General features: G+C 37.1%; 1 pseudogene; it reads right to left on the bottom strand.

Moving 5' to 3' along the window:
* Positions 1 to 4,945: 4,945 nt before the first annotated feature.
* On the bottom strand, positions 4,946 to 10,294 carry LOC125877781 (uncharacterized; annotated as a pseudogene).
* Between the last annotated feature and the right edge of the window lie 430 nt (positions 10,295 to 10,724).

Genomic DNA, 10,724 nt, shown 5'->3' with positions numbered 1-10,724 from the left:
AAAAAAATAGTAAAATGTTAAAGTGACCAAACTTTTCTACGTGTAACTTATCACTTGCCCACAAAATATTAAATTCAATTAATTACATTGTCTTATTAACATGATAGTACTTACAGTTTCTAGCAAAACAGAATGTCATTAGTTTATAATTTTTTAATATAATTATTAACTTACAATAAAGCATAACTAAAATAAAAAATACACTAAACACACACTTTAACTAATAACTAACGACATATGTGGCTATATCTAATTTAACAAATATTTTCGCTTAAACAATGAAGCGACTTTATTATTTGCAAGTGATCATCCCAAAATCTAATATCCTAAATTAATGGACTCATAAAAGAGCCCTTAAAAAAAACCTAACCTTTATATCACACAACATTTGAAACTAGCATTGGTTCTATGACCTATAAAATACCAAGAATCTAAAACACTTTGGATGATAACGATTAAATCGTATAAAAAATGCATTTTTATTTTTTACCAAAACAAATAATAATGATTTTTAAATTGTACTATCAACGAATAACTCAAAACTATGTGAATTGATCAAATTAATTATCAGCAACCCATAAATCACGTTTCGGCTTGATAGAATAGAGCAAATAAAGAAAAATATTAATTCCTTAGTGAGCAAGAAGCGATATATGTTATATCATATTTAATCGAAATACAACAATACATATATTTACATGTATTTCAATAGTATATTGGCAAAACTAAACACACATAAAATTTGAATAACCTTCTAACATTGGAGTCAATTCTTGAACAATCGTGACATTAAATTAAACCAAGAAGAAATAAGTGTTACCTCTTATGAAGATTAAACCACGAAAAAACAATGCCTAACAATCCAATGATTTCCCAAAATATTAATAATAGCAGACTTTTGGATCCGCGAACTTGAAGCCGTCAGAAACTACAACTCAATCCTTTTTTCTTTCAAATTTTCGTGTGCTTTTTTTCTGTTTCGGTAATCTCCTCTTTATTTGTGTGTTCTGTTGTATATATATAGGAGAGGTTTCTTTTTTCTACAGATACGTGGGCGTGTGGGTCTCCCTTTTTTTTTGGATTCCTCTTTTTCTATTTTTTAGTCGTGTGTGTATATGGGTGACTGTTTGTGTTGCTAATGGCTTCGTGGGGATGTGGTAGGATAGGGGTTTGTGGGGTAAGGGAAGTGGGGGTGAGTTATTTTCTTATTTTTATTTTTAGTTTTGTTTTACTTTTCAAAGAATAAATATTAACTATAAATAGTAAATTATAATAACACACCAACTAGTTATTTAAAAGTAATAAAATCTAAGAAAAAGTCAAACATCTATAAACAACAAACTAAAAATAATAATAATAAAAAAATTAAATAATACTAGCTTATATATAAAAACTTAATTTCAAATATAGATTTTTTGTAATCTTCCATTTCTTTTTAAACAATTGAAAAATGAAACTTACCTTAAAAAGTGATTCTATTTTTGTTGTTTTCAAATCTTTTAAAATAAACTTAATAAAATAAGAGAAAAGTAAAAAATATTTAATTTATATTTATAAAAATATTTCAGCTCTAAAAACGGTGTAAAATTTTAAGTTCGGTCAAAAATATGTGTCTACAGTTTGCCCCTCTTTGACTAGAAACACAAAGAGTTTTCAGACAAAGAAGTAGACAACGTGACAAATTTTGACCGGACTCTTATTCGAAAAGAAAAATATGCGACCGAGTCCTTGTTTTGGACATCCTACATATCCCGGGTTATAAGGGAATCAGGTCATATGTAGTTCAAGGAGATGAAATGATGAGTTAGAAGTCAGGTAAGGTCCCCTCGAGGCTCCAGTTCGTGACTCCTATTGTTACATGAATATAAAAGACGAAAAATTTAAAGGAAATACAAGTACATGACCCTATCTATGTAGCTTCTCTTGAACCTTGACTTGAGTCTTTGTGCTTCCTGAGTTATGAGCTATTGATTTTCATCTCAAATGAGTTCAAAGGTAAACGTCTTTCTCCAAGTAGGTTCCTTTTACTCGTACTTGATTATTGACTGTTTTTTTTTTAGAATGAGCTGCTGCTTCTTCAATCGAAATTGATCATGAAAATTACACTTTTCTTCATCCAACATCTTGAGTTGGAAATGTGGATTGACCCCATTCTATCACTAGATTCCTGAAATTAAAACAAACAAAAATAATAACACAAAATTTTTCCCCAGTTTAATATAAGAAAATTTTGTGAGAGAAATAAAAGATGGTGCTTAGCTTTGAATCAAGATTTTGAACGATTCGAGCTTTGTCGCGATGTACTCTTTAAAGGGCTTATGCGTGTTTACACCAACTCCATTCTTCATGATGAACCGGTTAAATAAAATTATGTTAGTCTAGTCCTATTATCCAGAAGGGTCCTTGCTATACTACGTCCCATTATTCAGGAGGGTCCTTGCTATACTACGTCCCATTATTCAGGAGGGTCCTTGCTATACTACGTCCCATTATTCAGGAGGGTCCTTGCTATACTACGTCCCATTATTCAGGAGGGTCCTTGCTATACTACGTCCCATTATTCAGGAGGGTCCTTGCTATACTACGTCCCATTATTCAGGAGGGTCCTTGCTATACTACGTCCCATTATTCAGGAGGGTCCTTGCTATACTACGTCCCATTATTCAGGAGGGTCCTTGCTATACTACGTCCCATTATTCAGGAGGGTCCTTGCTATACTACGTCCCATTGTTCAGGAGGGTCCTTGCTATACTACGTCCCATTATTCAGGAGGGTCCTTGCTATACTACGTCCCATTGTTCAGGAGGGTCCTTGCTATATACTACGTCTCATTCTTCAGGAGGGTCCTTGCTATACTACGTCCCATTGTTCAGGAGGGTCCTTGCTATATACTACGTCCCATTATTCAGGAGGGTCCTTGCTATACTACGTCCCATTGTTCAGGAGGGTCCTTGCTATATACTACGTCCCATTATTCAAGAGGGTTCTTGCTATACTACGTCCCATTGTTCAGGAGGGTCCTTGCTACACTACGTCCCATTATTCAGGAGGGTCCTTGCTATACTACGTCCCATTATTCATGAGGGTCCTTGCTATACTACGTCCCATTGTTCAGGAGGGTCCTTGCTATATACTACATCCCATTATTTAGGAGGGTCCTTGCTACACTATGTTCCATAGACTAATAAGACAAACAAACACTTACCCAATATGGACTATAATTCTTGTGCAATGTTGCCATTTAGCTCTTCGTAGACTAAATTGAACATCTAGGTTTTTGGATCTTTGATCTCGAAATAACTTGTGCCCCTACTTCAACAAAGAAAATTTATGAGTTTAAAAACGTGGTGGTTGGTTTGTGGTTTTGCATTTTGACGAGGATTGCTAGTGCTTGTCATGTTTTACTTATTCCCAACCGGCCAATGCTTGTTATTGATTGAATGTATGCACCCAAATTTGATTTCTTCGAGAGACTTAAATCCCATATCCGCCTTCATTTCACGATACTCCTTGTTTAGCTTTCTTTAAATTGTGGACTTTTCTGAATCCAGAACTTATCAATAGATGACAACTCATTGGCATGATGCTTTGCCTTGTACAATCCAGAAATTTGGTAGCTAGTCTTGAAACCTTTTCTCGGTTTTTTGACACAAACTCGACTCAAGGACATGTGAAACCAAGTGATGAAAAGGGGAAGAAAAACATACACTACACAAGAATAAAAGAAAATGATTCGATGAAAAATCTCTTTTAGAGAGAGTAAGAAAGAAAAACTTATCTGAGTGTGGTAGCCGACTCTACTGATCATGACATGCAATTTGAATTGATACCCGATTTGTCCATCCAATCTATTCCTCAACCATTATTGATCATCTAATCTTGATGTGGAGCCCCAACGATTTGACGAAGTCATAAATAACTTCAAACTCTTATTCGCCTTGGGATGTCCACGAGAGTTTTTGCCACTAAAACTCATTCACTTTGAATCCTTTAACTCACATTCGCCTCATGGTGCCCGTTAGGGTTTTCACCAGTAAAACTCTCTTATTTTTATTTCTCTCAACTCACATTCGCCTTATGATGCCCAGTTAGGGTTTTCACCAATAAGACTCTCTCTTTTCTATTTTTTTTTCTTTTTTTTTGTTCACAGCTCACTTTCGCCTTATGATGCCGAGTTAGGGTTTTCACCAATAAGACTCTCTCATTTTTGTTTCTCTCAACTCACATTCGCCTTGTGATGCCCAGTTAGGGTTTTCACCAATAAGACTCTTTTTTTTTTCACAGCTCACTTTCGCCTTATGATGCCGAGTTAGGGTTTTCACCAATAAGACTCTCTCATTTTTGTTTCTTTCAACTCACATTCGCCTTATGATGCCCAGTTAGTGTTTTCACCAATAAGACTCTCTCATGGTTTCATCATTTGTACCCTTAACATACTTACTCTTGACATTTCAAAGGTTGATCCAAAGGTCTTTCTTTGATTGAAACACAACTTTTATACAAGGTTAGAAAGAAATGACAAGATGAAGGCTCAAATACAACTTTAAATGATGGGATTGACTTTAGCTTTGGGATAGAAAAAAAAATAAAAACAAATAAAAAAAATGACTTTTGCCCCAGTTTTTTACAAATATGGAATTTTGGATTTTTTATTTGGTTAGACCGAACCCCATGCCAGGGTTGCCTACGTATCTTATCGAAACAAGAATCAGGTCAAACGTAGTTCATGTTGATTGATTTTCTTCTTTTTATTTTCTTTTTTTTATTTTTTTATTTTTTTTTAATGGAAGAGCCAAGGAAACAGAAGAACCGAGGAAGTAAATTAACTCTCAACAAGGGTGACAACATATGAATTATTACTTAGACACAGAACCAAGAATTTCCATTACATCAACCTTTGAAACGTCAAGTCTAAACATAAGGGTTTCTAAACCGAAAAATCACATCATATAAAATATCTCTTCACAGCATCAACATTAATGACCATTTCTGTTATTTTGCCTTCTATATCTGCTAAGTAAAGAGCACCATTGGATAATACCTTCTTTACAATGAATGGTCCTTTTCAATTTGGAGAAAATTTGCCTTTGACTTCAGCCCGGTGTGGCAGAATACATCGCAACACTAATTGACCCTCTTCGAAACGTCTGGGACGCACCTTTTTGTTGTATGCTCGTGCCATTCTTTTTTGGTATAATTGTCCATGACATACTGATGTCATTCACTTCTCATCAATCAAACTTAATTGTTCCAAGCGTGTTCTGATCCACTCATCATCATCAATTTCAGCCTCTACAACAATCCGCAGGGATGGAATCTCAACCTCTGCAGGTATAACTGCCTCAGTCCCATATACCAGCGAATATGGGGTGGCACCCACTGACGTACGAACTGTAGTGCGATAACCCAACAAAGCAAAAGGCAACTTTTCATGCCATTGTCGAGAACTTTGCACCATTTTACGAAGTATATTTTTAACATTTTTATTGGCAGCTTCTACAGCCCCATTTGCTTTTGGGCGATAAGGAGTCGAATTTCGATGTTCAATCTTAAATTGACGGCATACCTCTTGCATTAAGTGACTGTTGAGATTTGCAGCATTATCGGTAACAATTGCCTTTGGAATACCAAATCGACAGATGATGTTGAAATGAATGAAATCCACCACGACCTTCTTGGTCACTGACTTGAAAGTTATTGCTTCCACCCACTTTGTAAAGTAATCAATGGCCACCAGGATGAACCTATGACCATTCGATGCTTTTGGTTCTATTGGCCCAATCACATCCATTCCCTATGCCACGAAAGGCCATGGAGCAGACATCGCATGCAACTCAGAGGGAGGAGAATGTGTCAAATCACCGTGTATTTGACATTCATGACATTTACGAACAAACCGTATAGAATTCCGCTCCATGGTGAGCCAATAATAACCTGCTCGAAGTATCTTCTTTGCCAGAACAGATCCATTCATGTGAGGTCCACAAACTCCTGAGTGTACTTCAATCATGATTGTTGAAGCCTCTTTAGCATTTACACATCTTAGAAGACCCAAATCAGGTGTTTTCTTGTACAATATGCCTCCGCTTAAGAAAAACCCACTAGCTAGTCGCCGAATAGTCCTTTTTTGATTACTAGTGACATTAGTAGGACATTCTTCGGATTGAAGATATGTTTTAATATCATGAAACCAAGGTTTACCGTCAAATTCTTCCTCCACCAAGTTGTAATAAGCATGCTGATCACGAATTTGTATGTACAAAGGGTCGATATGAGCTTCATCAAGATGTTGAAGCATCGAAGATAAAGTTGCCAATGCATCAGCAATCTCATTATGAACTCTAGGAATGTGTCTAAACTTTATTGGCACAAATTGTCGACAAAGATCTTGTAAACAATGTTGATATGGTATGAGCTTTGGGTCACGAGTCTCCCATTCTTCTTGCATTTGATGGACCAATAAGTTTGAGTCTCTTAGCACTAGCAACTCTTGGATGCCCATGTTAGTAGCTAACCTCAAACCCAAGATGCAAGCCTCATACTCTGACATATTATTGGTACAATAGAATCTAAGTTAGGCTGTTATAGGGAAATATTCCCCTGATTCGGACATAAGAACTGCTCCTATTCCAACTCCTTTCTTGTTAGCAGCACCTTCAAAGAACAATTTCCATCCTTGATCCTTATTATGAATAACTTCATCGATACATGATACCTCTTTGTCTGAAAAGTAGGTCTTAAGTGGTTCATATTCATCATCAATAGGGTTCTCTGCCAAATGATCTGCCAAGACTTGAGCCTTCATTGCGGTCCGCGTTACATAGATAATGTCAAACTCTGTGAGTAATATTTGCCATTTCGCAAGCCTGCCCGTGGGCATGGGCTTTTGAAAAATGTATTTTAACGGATCCATATGAGAAATGAGATAAGTAGTATAAGATGAAAGATAGCGCTTCAACTTCTGTGCTACCCAAGTTAGGGCACAACACGTTCTTTCGAGAAGGGTGTACTTCGATTCATAAATGGTAAATTCCTTGCTGAGGTAATAAATGGCCTGCTCTTTCTTCCCAGTGCCATCATGCTGACCCAATACACATCCAAAAGAATTATCCAGTACTGACATATATAATATCAATGGTCTGCCCGGCTCAGGAGGAACCAACACAAGGGGATTCGATAAGTAATTCTTAATTCTTTCAAAAGCCTCTCGACATTCTTCGATCCATTCGACTGTGGCATTCTTTTTTAACAACTTAAAAATGGGCTCGCAAGTTGTTGTGAGTTGAGCAATGAATCTACTGATGTAGTTTAACCTTCCTAGAAGGCTCATAACCTCAGTTTTATTCTTTGGAGGTGGCAATTCCTGAATGGCTTTTATTTTTGAAGGATCTAACTCGATACCTTGTCGACTAACTATAAACCCCAAAAGCTTTCCTGACGGTACTCCAAATACACATTTTGTAGGATTAAGCTTGAGATTATACCTGCGAAGCCTTTCGAAGAATCTTCTTAAGTCTTACACATGATTTGACCATTTTTTTGATTTAATGATCACATCATCCACATAAACTTCGATTTCTTTATGCATCATATCATGAAACATGGTTGTCATTGCCCTCATATAAGTTGCTCCCACATATTTTAACCCAAATGGTATGACTCGATAACAATATGTACCCCATGGTGTGATAAAAGATGTTTTTTCTGCGTCTTCATCATCCATAATAATCTGATGACAACCCGCATAGCAATCCACAAAAGATGCAATCTCATGTTTAGCACAATTGTCCAACAAAATATGGATGTTGGGCTAAGGAAAGTCATCTTTTGGACTTGCTTTGTTTAAATCACGATAATCAACACACATTCGAACTTTGCGTCTTTCTTAGGGACAGGTACGATGTTGGCTAACCAAGAAGGATATTGAGCAACTTGAATGACTTTGGCCTCAAGTTGCTTTTTGATTTCCTCTTTAATTATTACACTCATGTCAGTTTTAAGCTTTCTCAACTTTTGCTTTACTGGAGGGAACTTAGGATCAATCGGCAACTTGTGAACCACCATGTCAGTGCTTAATCCAGGCATGTCATCATAAGATGATGCAAAAACATCCTTGTAATCAAGCAGAGCCTGGATTATATCCTCCTTTTGATGTCGAGCATGTACGCTTATCTTAGTCTCTTTAATATTTTCATGATCCCCTAAATTTATCGTCTCAGTTTCACTCATATTTGGGTTTGATTTATTCTCAAAAGATTTGAAATCCCTGCTTACTTCTTCAAATACTTCGTCTTTATCATATTCGATTTCTTGACTTATTATTTCAGGATTAGGTCGAAGATTAGATTGGATTTTAAGATCTGGTGAAAAATTCTGCATGCATGTCATATCACTAGAATCGGCATAGAAAGAACTGTATAGAAGAAAACAAAATAAATATATTAGACTGAAATAAAAACACAATTACATCCTATTGAAAAGGAAAATAGAGAGTTAGAAATAAAACGACGAGACAAAATCTGAATTACAACCCTTAAATTAATCGCATGACAAAAAGAAAAACAAGACAGACTACCAAGACTCATTCTTAATGGGAGAGGAGTGGCCTCCCAATTGTTTAGCTGGACATCAGGACCAATGAATTGCACATCTCTGTCGCTAGTGCCTTCTCCGAGTTCAATCATATCAGCCTCGACAAATAAATCTTGAAAATAGTTGATCAATTCTTCGTGAACCTCCAGCACTGGCTTTGGGAGTGGTGACTCAGAAGATTCTATTATGTGGGCTTTGAGGAAAGATTTGTGTATGGGTGGTATAGGCTTGGTAAGTGACCATACATCTCTCTTCTGCTTCTTGGGCTTCATTTTGTCCTCGACTCTAGGCTTGTATCCTAAGCCAAAAGTACCAAGACTCTTTCGTGGACTCACCGGATAAGCTCTCTTGCAAGAAGATCCCCAAGCCTTTACCTGGTTCAAAACCATGCTTCAGTATTTCATTTACCATCATCACGGATGCCATGGGCAGTTGTGGTTTTGAAATGATATTCCCCTCGAGGATATGCTCAACAACCACTACCTCAAAAGCTTGATAAACCAATGCCTCATTATCATTATTCGCCTTGATAAAAGGGAGGGAAGAGTCTTTGTAGATTGACAGATCCCCCTCACCATGAACAATCACTTCTTTTCGATCGTATTCAAACTTAATCATTTGATGCAACGTAGAGGGGGACTGCCCCAGCTCTATGCACCCATGGTCTTCCCAACAATAGATTGTAGGATGCATTGATATTCAGTACTTGAAAATTCACGGTGAAATCGACAGGCCCTATTTTTAGTATGAGCTCTATCTCCCCAATGGCTTCTATTTTGGACCCATCAAAAGCCCTAACACATACGTTGTTGGGTCGTACCCTTTCAACATTAACATTAAATTTTTGTAGAGTTGACAAGGGACAAATATTTGCCCCAGACCCTCCGTCAATTAGAACTCGAGTGAAATATGAAAGCTCACACTTTACAGTGATATGGAGGCCTTGGTTATGTCCCGTACCTTCCACTGGTAGTTCATCATCTGAAAAGGTGATGCGGTTTACCTCAAAGATTCTCCCAACAATTTTCTCTAATTGACTCACTGTAACTTCATTAGGAACATGTGCTTCGTTCAGAATCTTCATTACAGCTTTACGATGTTCATTTGAATGTACTAACAATGACAACAAAGAGATTTGGGCTGTAGTTTTCCTTAACTGTTCCACAATGGAATAGTCTGACAATTTCATCTTTCTTAAGAACTCCTCTGCCTCCCCTTTAGTGACTAGACTTTTAACTTGCATTTGGTCATTTTTATTCTTCCTTAATTCAGCTGGGGCATAGCATCTTCCTGAACGAGTCATTCCTCCTATTTCATCTACTTCTTCATTGATTTCTTTCCCTTTGTATGTCACGATGGTTGGCTCATAATTCCAAGGGACAGCCTTGGGGTTAGTCATTGGAAGTTGGGACACTGGCCTAATGATCACAGGTGGAATATAAGCACCTTGCACGATCAAGATAAGCTTGTCTGGCCCTCTTGGAACAACCAATCTTGCCTCTCTCTGACTTGCCCAAACATCTTCAAGTGCTCCTTTCACAGTTAGGATGGGTGTGTTTGATGAGCTTAACTTTTTCGACTTTCTTTCTGCCTCTGAAGGCACCATTTTTGTCAAGTCAACAACATTCGCTGAATTTTCCATGCCAGTTCCAACCTTAAGGATTGGCTTGTATGGGACTGCAACTTCTTCGCAACCCTTCATCATTTCTAACATATTTGTTTCAGTATGCCTGGGTAGTGGATTTTGATTGATGTTTAGTCCATTTGGGTTTTCAACGATAATTCGATGAGTATCGATCAAATCTTGAATCGCCTTTTTCAAGTACCAACACCTCTCTATGTTGTGCCCTGGGGCATCAGAACAATAAGTGCAGTGTTGAGAATAATCTAGATTTCTTGGGGGAGGATTTGATATCTTTCTTTCAATAGGACTCAAAACATTCTACGTCCTCAATTTTTGAAACAAGCTAGCATATGATTTTCCAATAGGGGTGAATTCATCCTTAGCTCCATTTCCTTTCTTGTATTCTTTTCTAGGACGAAAAGGAAATCTAACAGTATTTTGTTGAATTTGTGGGGGTGGTGGATGATTTTGAGGAATTGGGGCACGCCATTGCGAATAAGAAGGGGGG

Source organism: Solanum stenotomum, chromosome 9 (assembly GCF_019186545.1).
Source record: "Solanum stenotomum isolate F172 chromosome 9, ASM1918654v1, whole genome shotgun sequence".
NCBI lineage: Eukaryota > Viridiplantae > Streptophyta > Magnoliopsida > Solanales > Solanaceae > Solanum > Solanum stenotomum.
The sequence above is the reverse complement of the archived record's forward strand: the minus strand, read 5'-3'. Positions and strand labels throughout refer to the sequence as shown.